Genomic DNA, 14,331 nt, shown 5'->3' with positions numbered 1-14,331 from the left:
AGTATTTGAACTTCACTGGCTAGTGCAAAATTACATTTGCCCGCCACTGAAAGTTTCTTTCTGCATTCACTCGTCAATGCAAATCCTTCTGCAAAATTGCACTGTACAGACCTTCCTTTACAAACGGGGTCGCCCGAATGCCTCGTCCAAAATGTCGGTGAACTGTGGCGTTTACTAAAGCAGGGCAAGCTACTTTTGTATATGTTTAGACTTGCTGATTTTTAAATACTTTAATTGCATCAATTTGGTTTCAACAATAAATTATGACTTGATTTGTTATGACCTTTTTCTCCTGAGAGTCGGATCACGAATTTCACCACTGAGTATTTGCAAACAGATCCGGCTCTAGTTTCTCCAGGGCAGAATAGCTCCAACGTCATACCAGTTCTCAGAGCTTCTGTCTAGATAAATCAATCATTTTATGGTATTTAACATGGCGTGACCCATGGACCCTCGTGAGCGACAGGCAGCTATCGGATGTGTTTGTATTGGTCTTGTATAACCAGTGCATACAAACAGTGCCATCGACAGCATATGGAAAGTAATGAAGCGTAAAGGAGGCCGGTAGACAGGCATCATATTTCACTGACCTGTTGGACGAACATGAGGTGCGCTGGGCACACCACTAGTTAGTGTGCTGGGCACAGATTGCGACGGAGTTTGGGTTCCCCAAAAATGTGTTCTCTCTCTGCAGACACAAACTCCTGAGCGCGTGCATGCACCCCGGAGAGCACAGCGGGCACAGGTGAACCTGCTGTCCTAAGTATGGACTCTATTTTTCAATGGCCTGGTTTGAAGATGGGAGCAGGGATCCTCCCCAGGATCCCCACAGGACCCTTCACTGCACCTGGCAGCAGGAGATGCCTGGGGTATCCCAGTTACCCCTCCCCTCTGCCACCTACTCAGGTGGCATAGTGTGGCTAATTCGTATGTGGCATACAGTCAGTGTGCTTCCCATAAGCCTGTTTTCCCCGGCATTGGTAACAGGCATATCTACGGGAGAAATGAATGTCCTAATCTTTATGGGCACACACCATGCAAATGATGAAACACGCCATTGCAATCGTTCAGGGGCAAAATGTGCGCCTGTGCAATCTGTATTACAGAGTGTGTATTCCCTTCTTTTATATAAAGGTGTTCCAGGGGGAAAAAAGCAGACACAACCTGCATTTTTCTCCAAGGGCCACTTATGTAATTCAGCCCAGAAGACAAAAAGTGCTCAAGAAATGAGAGAAATTAATGAGGCAGAACAAAACAAATAATACACATATAAGAAGTAGAGAAAGTGGGGGGCATGGCTTAGCTGCTGAAGATGGCTGCCGCAACTTGGCGCATTTACAACAAGATCCTCAAGAATCCAGAATCTTTCTTTAGTACTCGGTACCATCAATGCAATAAATGAGGTTGCTGAACCCACTTTAACGTACCTGCGGAAGGCAGAGCAGAGTTGAACCTCCTGCACTTCTACTTGTGCCCTCCCCAAATTGCTGTGTGGATGCGCCTTGCTGGCAGTATGAGGGGAGTGTCGGACCACAGACCGAGTCCACTGGTAATGCAGAAAGAGATCCAGAGGTACGAAGACAGCCCCCCCGAAAGGTACTTTGAATCGGGACAGGACTGGTGGCCTAGTGGTTGACAGCACCGTGGTGGATCAGCGAGAAATCAGCCCTGTTTAGTGAGTGGTGATGCTGGACTGCTGGCACCCACCCAGGGATTTAGCATCCCCACTAGAAACTGCTGGTGGATCACTAGGGCAACATATTACCCCAACACAGCAGAGGTCAGGCTTCGGGAGAACTCTGGGGCAGAGGAGGTCTGAGACACCAGCAGCAACTGGTCTCCCACATTTCTAGTAGATACACTATGGCTGCCTGGCCCCAACGAATAGGGAAAGAATGTGGGTGGTATAGTTGGCTGACCACTACCAGGCCCCTGACAGAAAACCAAGATTTGTGACCCTCCAGTGTCAGCACCCACCCAAGGATTCTGTGCCCCTCAAGAGACCGATGGAGCTGGAAGGAGACTGTGGCTGGCTTACTACCTTGATACAGTGGCGAACAGGAGGGCCGGGGGAGTTTGAGAGACAAATAGTGACTGGTTTTCCCCTTCTTCAATGGATTCACAACAAACGACCACCCTCAGCAAAAGGAAAAGAAGACGGGCAGTAGAGCCAGGTCCTTGAAACAAAATTGAGGTCTGGGACCTGACAGCTAAGCCTCCCCTAAGGAAAACACTGCCCAACACCCCAATGTTAGTGCACCTTAGAGAAATGTGCTGTGGGGAAAAAGAGCATTTCTATTAGTGATTAAGCTTAGAGGTCCTGACCCCACTGGGGAACTCCCCTTCTCTAATTCACACATATAATCGACTAGGAGCCTTGGGTAGAGAAATTGGCACAAACAAACCAGTATCCAACCCAACCTGAAAAACAGGAAAAATAATACTGAAGTGGACTAGTTCTCAATATAAGGTGTAATGGTTTAGCAACCTCCTACTGTTGCTTCGCTATAAGACCCTTCCACAACATAGGCAAAGACAAGGGTCCTGTCATCTCCCAACAAGTGAAAATGAACGTATAAGCTAGGCAAACAACTGGTTCATTCACGCACAAAGTTGTTGGGACCAAAGGAGTGTCTGGGACAGACCCTGAATGCGTATCAAATGCAACAATACTCCTAGCCATTAACAACACATATGCAGCTCAAGATGGAAGAATAGGAGGTGGCTATCCTCTGGTAAAAACTAAGGAAAATAGCAGATCCAAAGATGAATGCAGAAGAACAAACTTCACTGGGTGAAGACAGACTGCAGACCATCCAGAAAGAAGTAATTTGTCTGATAAATACCACAACATGCCTGTTAAAGTGGTCAGAAGGTATAGAGGGGATATCCCACAGAAATAATCTCAGATTTGTAGGAACACCCAAAGGCATAGAGTGCCAACATCTAGAGCAGTTACTAATGGATAAGCTGAAAACCTGGATCCCAGTGGAAAAGTCGTCTGTGTGCTTTATAAACGAAAGAGCCTACAGGGCCTTGGTTCTGAAACCTCCAATGAGCATACCCCTAGAGGCCGTAATCACTCGAAACCCGAATCACCAGGACAATGATTCTATCCTTGTTATAGTATGTTAGAAAACAGACATAATATTTTACTTAATGAGGGTCATGGTATTCCCAGATTACATGACTCAGCTATAGCAGCAAAGGATCTCTTTCACTGAAGTAAAATAGAAGCCAAGAATGATGTAACTAACCTGTATGTTACTACACCAGGTCAAATTGTAGGTGTTGCACCAGGGCAAGTTCTACTTCTTCAATACCCCCTCAAACACCTGGCACTTGGTAGAAGAAAATAAATGTCTTAGGAAAGATGAGTCTGCAGCCCCACCAATGTTGCAAGATGCAAAGACAACATCACCCCCAAAAAGACAGCCATATAGAAGGACTGTACTAGGAGGCCCTGTGTAGCAATGATCAGTCCTTAAGGAATACACACAGTTCCCTGTCAATGTTAAGATTGAAATCTACCGCCCTATGTTTAGTTTGCACGTTTGGATCAAGCATAGTCGAACACAGTTAGCAAGATACATATGCATGTAAAAGTCAGAAGTATTCATTTAAGATACAGGAAGAAGTCAAAGACAGAGGTGGAACATGAAGGACTGTACTAGAAGGCCCTGTGTAGCAAAGATCAGTCCTTAAGGAATACAAACAGTTCCCAGTCAGTGATAAGACCAAATTCTACAGCCCTAAATTTGGTAATCCAAGATGTTTCCAGTTTTCTCAGCATCTGTGTCCTATCAACACCTCTTGGATGTTCTACAGCCACCCTCAAACCATGAAACCTAATCAGTGGTAACTCTGCAGTGGCATGGTGCACATTAAAGTGAACAGAAGGGGGGGTTGTTGCTATTGCTATTCCTAATGGCATATATATGTTCTTGAATCCTTTCTTTGAGGGGCCTGGTGGCACTTCCAATATAGATACCTTTACAAACACATATTATACAGTACACAGTAAATTTGGTTTTACAATTAATGAAGGCCCCTATTTTGTGTTCCTCAGAGGTATTGCATTAAAAATGTTTGATTTTATCTAGTGTGTAGGGGTAAACGTTACAGTGTTCACACATAAAAACCTTTAGGCTGAGGGAGGTAGTCAACTCAGACTCATGTTGCTTACTGGGATTGTGAAAACTAGGGCACAGTATGTTTCGTAGGATCTTACCTCTTTTAAATGTAATCATAGGTATGTGTGAGATACACTCCTTAAAAGTGGAATCAATACTAAGTATATGCCAATGTTTGCGAAGAGTATTGTGAAACTTCTAGTTGAAAGACTTGTAAGGTGTAATCACAGAAACTTTATTTTTCCTGTTATTGGCTAGTTTAGCCTTGTCTTTTAGAAGTTTGTTGCGGTCAGTGTGTGATATCCGATGTTTGGCACCAGAAATGATATGACATGAATAACCTCTAGCTGCAAACCTCTTTTCGGCTCTGTCTATTTCATCCTGAAATTCAGTCTCCTCACTACAGTTGCATCTAATACGTGCCAATTCTCCAAATGGTATAGGATGTACCTGTTATTTAGGATGTGAAGTATGAGCTGTAGGACAGAATTGCATACCGTGGGCTTCCTATACAGAGATTACATGATTTTGTAGTCTTTAACATAAAGTTTCAGATCTAAAACGCTCATCTCCGCCTGGCTGAAATGATGTGTGAACATAATGTTACATTTGTTCCTGTTAAGAAAGTTACCAAAATCTTTTAATTGAGTTTCATTGCCTGTCCATATCATTAAGACATCGTCAATCTATCTACCTCAGTAAACAACATGATTGCTCATCTCTTCTAGGCATTCAGTCCAAATATAAATCTTTTCTAGCTCTCCCATAAAGAGATTGGCGCAGGAGGGAGAAAATTTCGATCCGATAGCTACCCCCTGGCATTGGAGAAACCAAGTGCCATTGTGTAAGAAAACGTTGTTATCAAGAACTAGAGTGTTCATTTCAATCAACATTAATGTGTGTTCATACAGAGTGGCGTCCCTTGATGAGAGAAAATGTTGGATTGCCTTAATACCCAATGTTATGGGAATAGAGTTCTAAAGTGAGACTCCAAGGGTAGTCAATGGATTGACTCCATTGTATACTGGGGACGCTACATAGATGCCTGCCTTTTGATTTGGACTGGATCAGAACAGAAATTATTACAAATTTGTGATTTTCTCAACACTAATGACACCATAATTAAATTCACATGTCACAACAGTATGGAGCGAATTGTCTTTTTAGTTACAGAACGTTTCATTCATGACAATACAATACAAAGCAGGCAGTACCGAAAACCTACCTCCTTCAATTCTTTCCTCCATGCATCTAGCGCACATGCTATGAGTCAAATTAAAGCAATCCCATATAGGGAGATGATGCGCTCAAGGCGAAACTGTAATCAGGATTTAGATTTTCAGGAAAGTATACAGGACATGGGAAAACGCTTTGCCAATAGGGGTTATGACGTACTCATCATTGGTACGGCTAAAGACAACATTTCGAAAATTCAAAGACAGGACACACTTAGGAATGGGACGCCAAAGAGAGATAAATCAGAAAAAATACACCTTGTTACTGACTTTACGAGGTCATCTGACTCATTACTAAAAAAAGCATGAGAAAACACTGGCATATACTTAGAGCAGACAAAACTCTATTGGACTTCATATTATGCGGTCCTGACATTATTTTTCGTCGGGCCGTACACTAAGAATGTATTTATTTATTTATTTATTTATCCATTTAGAGTGCGCATGGTTACACCACCGGTGTGTCCCCACACTAGTAGCAGCTTTTCAGATGGCAGGAACTGAAAGTAAAGCATTTCCACTCAGCCCATTGTCAAATGACAGGAGGTATCCAGAGTCTATTCTGATTAATTGGTGGGGAAAAGCCATGTCTTCAACCTTTTGCGGAAGGTGGCTTCACAGGGCTCTGTTCCTATGTCAACTGGTAATGTGTTCCAGTGCTTAGCGGCCAGGTATCTAAAAGATCGTCCACCCCTCCTAGCCTTCCTTATTCTCGGTACATTTACGAGTGCCCTACCTTCGGATCTCAGGTTTCGGCTAGGTGTGTAGGCTGTTATCATTGTTTGGAGATACCGTGGACCTTTTTTTGCCAGGATGCGTGGCAGTAGCACATTGTCTTGAACAATATTCTTTTCTCCACTGGTAGCCAGTGCAGGTTGGCTAGGGCTTTTGTTATAGATGTTCTTTTAGGGAGATTCAACACTAGGCGGGCTGCTGCGTTTTGTATCGATTGCAACTTCATTAGCCTTTTTTTGGATGAGCCTAAATATAGGACATTGCCGTCGTTGATTTGAGATGTGACCACGGCATGTACTATTGTTTTCCTTGCGTTTACTGGTAGTAGATCGAGGACCTTCCTCAGGACTTTCAGTGTCCCGAAGCATTTAACTGTTACTTTCCGAGTTTGACTGTCAAATGTCAATTTGGAGTAAAGCCAAACTCCAAGGTTTTTGACTTCTGTATTAGGGGTTAGAAGTTGGCCAAGTGTCTCAGGCCACCATGCAGCTGTCCAGACAGATGCAGCCCTTCCCACTAGCATCACCTCTGTTTTGCTTCCATTTAGTTTCAGGCAATGGTTGAACATCCATGCTGCTACCTCCTCCAGGCATTGGGAAAATTGGCAGGTAGTCCTTTCCGGGTTTTGAGACAACTAGCTGAGTATCGTCAGAGTACGATACAATGGACACCTTGTGACCTTCCACTTATCTGCAAGTGGACCCATGTATAAATTGAATAACGTGGGGCTCAGAATTGAGCCCTGAGGAACTCCTTGTTTTAGGGGAATACTCTTAGATGCATGCGCGTCTTGCATGTCTTGCGTGACCTGGAAACACCGTGAAGACAGGAAACATGCCATCCAGCGTGAGGCCAAGCCCCTGACACTGCACGTCTCTAATCTTTGGAGAAGGAGGCCATGGAAGACGGTGTCAAAAGCTGCATTTAGATCCAACAGGATCAGTGCAGCTTTATGTCCTTCGTCCGCGTGCTGTTTTAGTGTTTCTGTGGCCAGGAGGAGAGCTGTCTCAGTAGAATGTGCAGCTCTGAAACCTGATTGCGAGGGGTGAAATAGACCATTCTGTCAATGCGGTTGGTTAGCTGTTCGTTCGCTGCTTTCTCTGTAATTGTTGCAAATAAGGGTAGTAGTGAGATGGGACGCAGGTTATTTAGCACAGAATGCTTTTTTTTCAGTGGGCGAACCATAGCTTGCTTCCGTTTATAAGGGACTTCTCCCAATTGAAAGGTGCGGGCGATTAGCTCCGAGATGAATGGTATAATGCGATTGTCTCCTTGCATCAGGATCTCTGGTCGTGCTGGGTCCCTCGGGGATCCGGATTTAATTCCGTTAGCTAGGCTCCTCATCTCTTCTGGTTCTAGCACCTTAAATTCATCTAGGGTTTCTCCCTTAAATACTGTATTCGGAATGCATTTAGGGATTCTACCCTGACGTGCTTCTGTAGGGAAGGTGTCATAAATCTTTGCCACTTTCCCTGCAAAGAAGTACCCTACTTAGTCCCAGCTTCTTAACAATAGCAACCAAGTGAACACTGGATGAGTCAATATACCCGGGGTTTCTACAAATGTGGACACTGTGGCATGTGTAAATGGCCATCTTTGTGCGTTTATTTACTTGGTGCTAACCTAATGGAACCATCTCTCCATAGGTTATGTTTGGCTTTTTTTAACTGCTTTGATAAATGTTGCTGGACTTGGTGGTCTGTCCTATAGGTTGTCGGCTTTTCCCGCCGCAATACGCGTCACAAGAAAGCCTGGGTTTTACTTTTAACAAACCCTCTCATGATTAGTAATTGTTACGGTACTATAATAATCGTTTTAATGTTGGTTAATTTCATCCCGGTTACTCTGTGCTTTCTATTAGACTGAATTAGGGATGACTTTGAGGGTCTTTTCCCCATACCTGCATATATATCTATGTGGGTAGTATTCCTCCCACAAAATATGAGCTATTTGACTGTCTTTTCTCTTTTTTACTTTAGAATTTTTTGTAATATAGTTCTCTTGGATAGAGGACTTTAACATAGTAGGAGTGTCCTGTCTTTGGGGCTCCAAGCACTGCAGGATCCTTTTTCAAATACATGCCGCAGTTAGAAATGTGTTTGCTCATGACACTAACCAGGTATTTTGACTCTATTTTTCAAATTCTCTATAGATAAGGTCACTGCTCCAGGGTGCTCGCTTTGCGATCTCACAAGTCCCTATATAGGGATTGTTTTCAACCACATTGGTTTAAGGGTCTGCACAATTATCACTTCTGCACTTTTGGACTATTGCGGGGATCCCTCTTTTCCTGTTTTTGGACCTTTTGGTTCACTTTGGACATGGTAGCCTTGGTCTCTGCACATAATAAATGTTCTGTATGCACTCTGTTTTTGGTTGCTATCCCTTAAATCTACTACAGAGGAGATAGGGTAATAATAATAATAATAAAACAACAAGAACAAGCTATTGCGATGTATCCTGTTAAACCTATTTCTATACTGTACAAATATTATGTCTTTTTTCAACCAACAGCCTTGAGAAAGTGTGTTGGGTGTTTCTTCTTATGATACTTACCTGCTTGTCATGGAATTTTGGATTTAAACAACGTCGGAGTCCGTGGGTCTATAGCAGTCTACCTACGACACAAGCATAGCGCGCCAGCTACATACAAATATGCAGAAGTCCTTTTAAAAGGGACCAAGTCCCATCACCCACCGAAGTGGCATGCTTCATCATCTGGGACCTCCCTTAACCGCACCTGGTGCGGTTAAAGAGCTACAACTCCTTTGATTACTATAAAAAGGAGGAGCTCAAGGATGTTTTTAACTGATGTAAATTGGAGGATATCAGTCTCAAAATGGAAAGAAGCTGCCAAAAGTGTAGTGAAACTAAGTGCAGTGTGTGAAAAGGTGGTTTAAAATTGATTACCGCTAGAAAAATATTTTGATTCGATATCCAGTGGTATCAAGAGTAAAAAAGCAGAAATATCGGAGGAAAGCGTGTGCACAAATGATTTGGGAACACGCCCTCTGAGTATAGGTCTACATGTTTCAGCCAACTAGCGTCTCAACAAAATGACAGTGGCTTTCTTCAGGACCATAACATAACACTACTGCAATGTGAAAAACTGTGAAACGTAAGTACAAAAGGAACGATACCACCTACACAGGTACCTGCTTATCTGAGGATATGCGGCACCGTAGGGAAGTAAAATTGTCACCTGTTGAGAAAAAGAGGTAGTTTTAACAGGGAAAGCTATTTGCAGGGGCAGACATACATAAAAAGTAAGAGCTGGTCAAGATAGCAAATGTAGGTAGACTAATGCAGACATTTCAAAAGTAAACGTATGCCAGGAAGGAATCTGAAATGCCTCCTTACCCGTCAATGATCGGGGAACGTCCTACACTCCTGGTCACAACTCAGGGCGTGAGGCAACGCTCTAAAAGACAAAGGGAGCAGACCAATACTAACACGACATAGTATTGTCCAATCACTAGCGTCCATGCAAACACAATTTGCTACACACACACAAAATAACAGGGCGGTAGGTTGACTGGCTGAAAACAGAATGTTGCAGAGGGCCCACCGCTGGGAATCCTAGCAATCACCCAAATGTTAGCTAATCAAATGCAAGAATAAATCAAATTAGCATACACACAACTACTAAAGCAGCGCCACCATAAGCGTGCTCCTCACCAGTATGACCGGTTTTGTTTTCTGATACTGGCAAAGCAAAGGCACACGCGGAGCACTAGATCGAGTGACGCTTCTCCGTGCCCTTATTGCAGCCTCCACAAAACGCCAAACAAAGCATCAGCGCTGTAACCCATTCAATCTAGTGTCTGGTAAGTGCAAAGGAAGAAAGCCCAGCACTAGCCAAACGGATCTAAACAAAAAGAGGCCTTAGGAGAGGTGTCCGAAATATGGACACAACCTCAAATGTGTAAACTGAAGCCTACGATCCAAGGATCAAAGGTATGCTTACCTGTCCGTTGTTACCCCGGACCTTCTTCCTGATTGTTCCGAGTGGTAACCGGAACAGTGTAAGCATACTGGCCTTAAAACCTCACGGAGACTCGCCCACAACTCTGAACCAATCGCGCGCGTGACCCTCGTCACATGACTCGGGAGTCCCAGCAACGAGCGCGATGTGGAGCATGCCGAAAGAGCATGCTGGGTAATGTAGTTTGACAACAAAACCCTCCTACGGGCGCGTCCGTATCCTAAATCATAAAACATCAAACATCCTAACGGATCGTAATATCAAAAACATAGTGGGATCATATAAAGAGCGATCAGATTAGCAACGAGTAACAGTTGTTAATCCTCAATCTCTCACGATGCTGGATCTGATTCCTAATGGCAAACTCAATGAAACGGACACTATAGGGGCAGCGTCCTATGCATCCCAAATGTAAAAAAGGCAGCAGAAAAAAAAGCTGCACTTAGATCCAACAGGATCAGTGCAGCTTTATGTCCTTCGTCCGCGTGCTGTCTTAGTGTTTCTGTGGCCAGGAGGAGAGCTGTCTCAGTAGAATGTGCAGCTCTGAAACCTGATTGCGAGGGGTGAAATAGAGCATTCTGTCAATGCGGTTGGTTAGCTGTTCGTCCGCTACTTTCTCTGTAATTTTTGCAAATAAGGGTAGTAGCGAGATGGGACGCAGGTTATTTAGCACAGAATGCTTTTTTTTCAGTGGGCGAACCATAGCTTGCTTCCGTTTATAAGGGACTTCTCCCAATTGAAAGCTCCGAGATGAATGGCATAATGCGATTGTCTCCTTGCATCAGGATCTCTGGGCGTGCTGGGTCCCTCGGGGATCCGGATTTAATTCCGTTAGCTAGGCTCCTCATCTCTTCTGGTTCTAGCACCTTAAATTCATCTAGGGTTTCTCCCTTAAATACTGTATTCGGAATGCATTTAGGGATTCTACCCTGACGTGCTTCTGTAGGGAAGGTGTCATAAATCTTTGCCACTTTCCCTGCAAAGAAGTACCCTACTTAGTCCCAGCTTCTTAACAATAGCAACCAAGTGAACACTGGATGAGTCAATATACCCGGGGTTTCTACAAATGTGGACACTGTGGCATGTGTAAATGGCCATCTTTGTGCGTTTATTTACTTGGTGCTAACCTAACGGAACCATCTCTCCATAGGTTATGTTTGGCTTTTTTTAACTGCTTTGATAAATGTTGCTGGACTTGGTGGTCTGTCCTATAGGTTGCCGGCTTTTCCCGCCGCAATACGCGTCACAAGAAAGCCTGGGTTTTACTTTTAACAAACCCTCTCATGATTAGTAATTGTTACGGTACTATAATAATCGTTTTAATGTTGCTTAATTTCATCCCGGTTACTCTGTGCTTTCTATTAGACTGAATTAGGGATGACTTTGAGGGTCTTTTCCCCATACCTGCATATATATCTATGTGGGTAGTATTCCTCCTACAAAATATGAGTTATTTGACTGTCTTTTCTCCTTTTACTTTAGAATTTTTTGTAATATAGTTCTCTTGGATAGAGGACTTTAACATAGTAGGAGTGTCCTGTCTTTGGGGCTCCAAGCACTGCAGGATCCTTATTCAAATACACGCCGCAGTTAGAAATGTGTTTGCTCACGACACTAACCAGGTATTTTGACTCTATTTTTCAAATTCTCTATAGATAAGGTCACTGCTCCAGGGTGCTCGCTTTGCGATCTCACAAGTCCCTATATAGGGATTGTTTTCAACCACGTTGGTTTAAGGGTCTGCACAATTATAACTTCTGCACATTTGGACTATTGCGGGGATCCCTCTTTTCCTGTTTTTGGACCTTTTGGTTCACTTTGGACATGGTAGCCTTGGTCTCTGCACATAATAAATGTTCTGTATGCACTCTGTTTTTGGTTGCTATCCCTTACATCTACTACAGAGGAGATAGGGTAATAATAATAAAACAACAAGAACAAGCTATTGCGATGTATCCTGTTAAACCTATTTCTATACTGTACAAATATTATGTCTTTTTTCAACCAACAGCCTTGAGAAAGTGTGTTGGGTGTTTCTTCTTATGATACTTACCTGCTTGTCATGGAATTTTGGATGCCTCGATAATAAAGACTTTGCATCTGCTACTTTGACAGACCATGAGAAAATGACTGTGTAGTGCTCTAGATTTATTATTGTGGCCTGCTTCATGTAGATGGTAGATCTGCGGGATCTTCAGTGCGCGAGGCCAGGACAGCCTTTTGCTCCTTGGCCATAGTCTCCAGGTCTGGACAGAGCATTGTAGGTGAAAGCTTAGTGGCCCTCCGTTTGCGGGCGCTTCGGTTTACTGCAAACCTGCTGTGCTGACTGTGATCGATCCGGGGAAACAGCCATAATGTCTAGAAGCTTGCATGCTTCATCCATTGATATGGGTTGATGGAGTTCCCCATTAAATCGAAAGATCAACCAAAATGGGTGCCCCAGGAGTAGGACACGCCAGTGGCTCGGAGGTGAGAAGTGACTAGGCAAAAGGCTCTATGCTTCTGGAGCGTAGATGCTATCACGTTCTGGTAGAGGGTTGGCTTATGAGCCTGGATTTGAAGCGGTTGTTTGTCTTTGGCCATTTGAAGGATGCGTTCTTTGAATGGAAATTCATGGACACACAACAAGATAGCAGCAGGAGGAGCTGGGGCGGGTCTCTTGCGGCCCACTTGGTGGGTGCGATCCAGTGTGATTTCGAATTCTGGAGGTGCATCAAGGATCGTGCGAAAGAGGTCAATCACAAAGTCAGTGATATCTGAACCTTCTGTGCCAGATGGGAAGTCGCTGATGCAAATATTATTACAGCGCTGCTGATTTTCCAAGTCCTCTGCATGGGCCTGTAAGTTCAGGTGTTGACCGAGAAGACCAAGGATTTCCTGTTGGAGTTGCTCAATCTCATCCTCCCGGCACGTCTTTTGATCCTCCAGCGTGGACACTCGAGAGCATTGAAAGGTCACTCAAAAGCTCTTTTTTCATGGTCTTGAGGTCTTCTCATAGAGAAGTAAACAGGGCTTTGTTGAAGAAGTGGTTGAGCGGAGCTTCAGATCTTTCAGATTCTGCAGTTTCCACCATTCCCAGGGTTGGCGAGGAACCCTCCGTGTGAGAGCTGGGCATTTTGAGTAGCATGTCTGTCACAGAGCGGTCTTTCTTCCCATTTCCTGTGGCCATGCTGTTTCACGCACTTGTGGTTAGTATAGTGTTACTAGTGAGAGGTTCGCTGCATGTCTGAGAGGGTTGCCTTGAGACCAGTTGGGATGCCAAGGAGGGCAACCCCAAAAGCAAGCAGCTGTTGAGATATGGAGCCTGCTACGCTAGGAAGGGGACCTCTGAGCTTGATAAGTAGTATCGCTGGAGGTCCCACCAAAGCAAGCTATGAGATCGGTGTCCAACTGTGCATGTACCAGTCACTAAAGAGTGAGTACACAGGACCCTGGCTCGATGTCCCTTAATTTAGAACATCAGCGCAACGTCCAGTGGTGAGTTCGCCGACGTGGGGTCAGATCACTCACAGGAGTCTTGGCGATGGCCAGGCTCTGACTCCCTGACCTCCTTCACTCCAGCTACAGGCAAGCAAGGCAACTCGCGCTAGTGAGTTGTGCCCTGAGCGCGGTCAGGGTGCGGTAAGAAGGCCTCGAGTAGCGCTATATGGCGACAATGCAGGTAGGCACTTATCTGGGTCCCGAGCATTTTCAGCATTAGAAGGGCTTGTAGCGGCTTCGGTCTGCAGGGCCTTCCCGGCCCGCAGGTGCATGGTTGGGACACCCTGCATCTTCCAGAGATGTCATTGGCCATTGCTGTGTCCGCGGTGTTGGCCTTGCCGTAGCCTGTCTCATCCCGGCCGGTGACTGGCCGACTGATCACTCTGCATAAAGGGGGGTCTCCGAGGAGCTGATGTATCTCTGGCGACACAAGCTTTACATTCAAGATCTGGTGATGGGGCCCCCAGGGAACCTCCTGGAGGAACCAGGTGTGCTCCGCCTCTCATTGTGACCCTCTGCCAGCTGCTCCTCACTTCCCCAGGCAGCTCACAGCCTGGGATAGGGACACCGCACTGCTCGACACTCTTCAAGGGGGCGGCCTGATTCAGGCACTCAGTTCTGCTTTTTATCTCCCGATAGGCACCAGTATATATCCGACGTGGTCTCTGCCTCGTCCGGGGAGCAGGCCAGTAGAGACAGGGGATTCAGGTTCTCAGGCTGGCCTGTCCATTCTTATGCGAGACTAGGCCTCGGCGCAACGCAG

This window comes from Triturus cristatus, chromosome 1_2 (assembly GCF_964204655.1).
Source record: "Triturus cristatus chromosome 1_2, aTriCri1.1, whole genome shotgun sequence".
Taxonomy (NCBI): Eukaryota; Metazoa; Chordata; class Amphibia; order Caudata; family Salamandridae; genus Triturus; species Triturus cristatus.
This window is presented reverse-complemented; position numbering follows the sequence as displayed.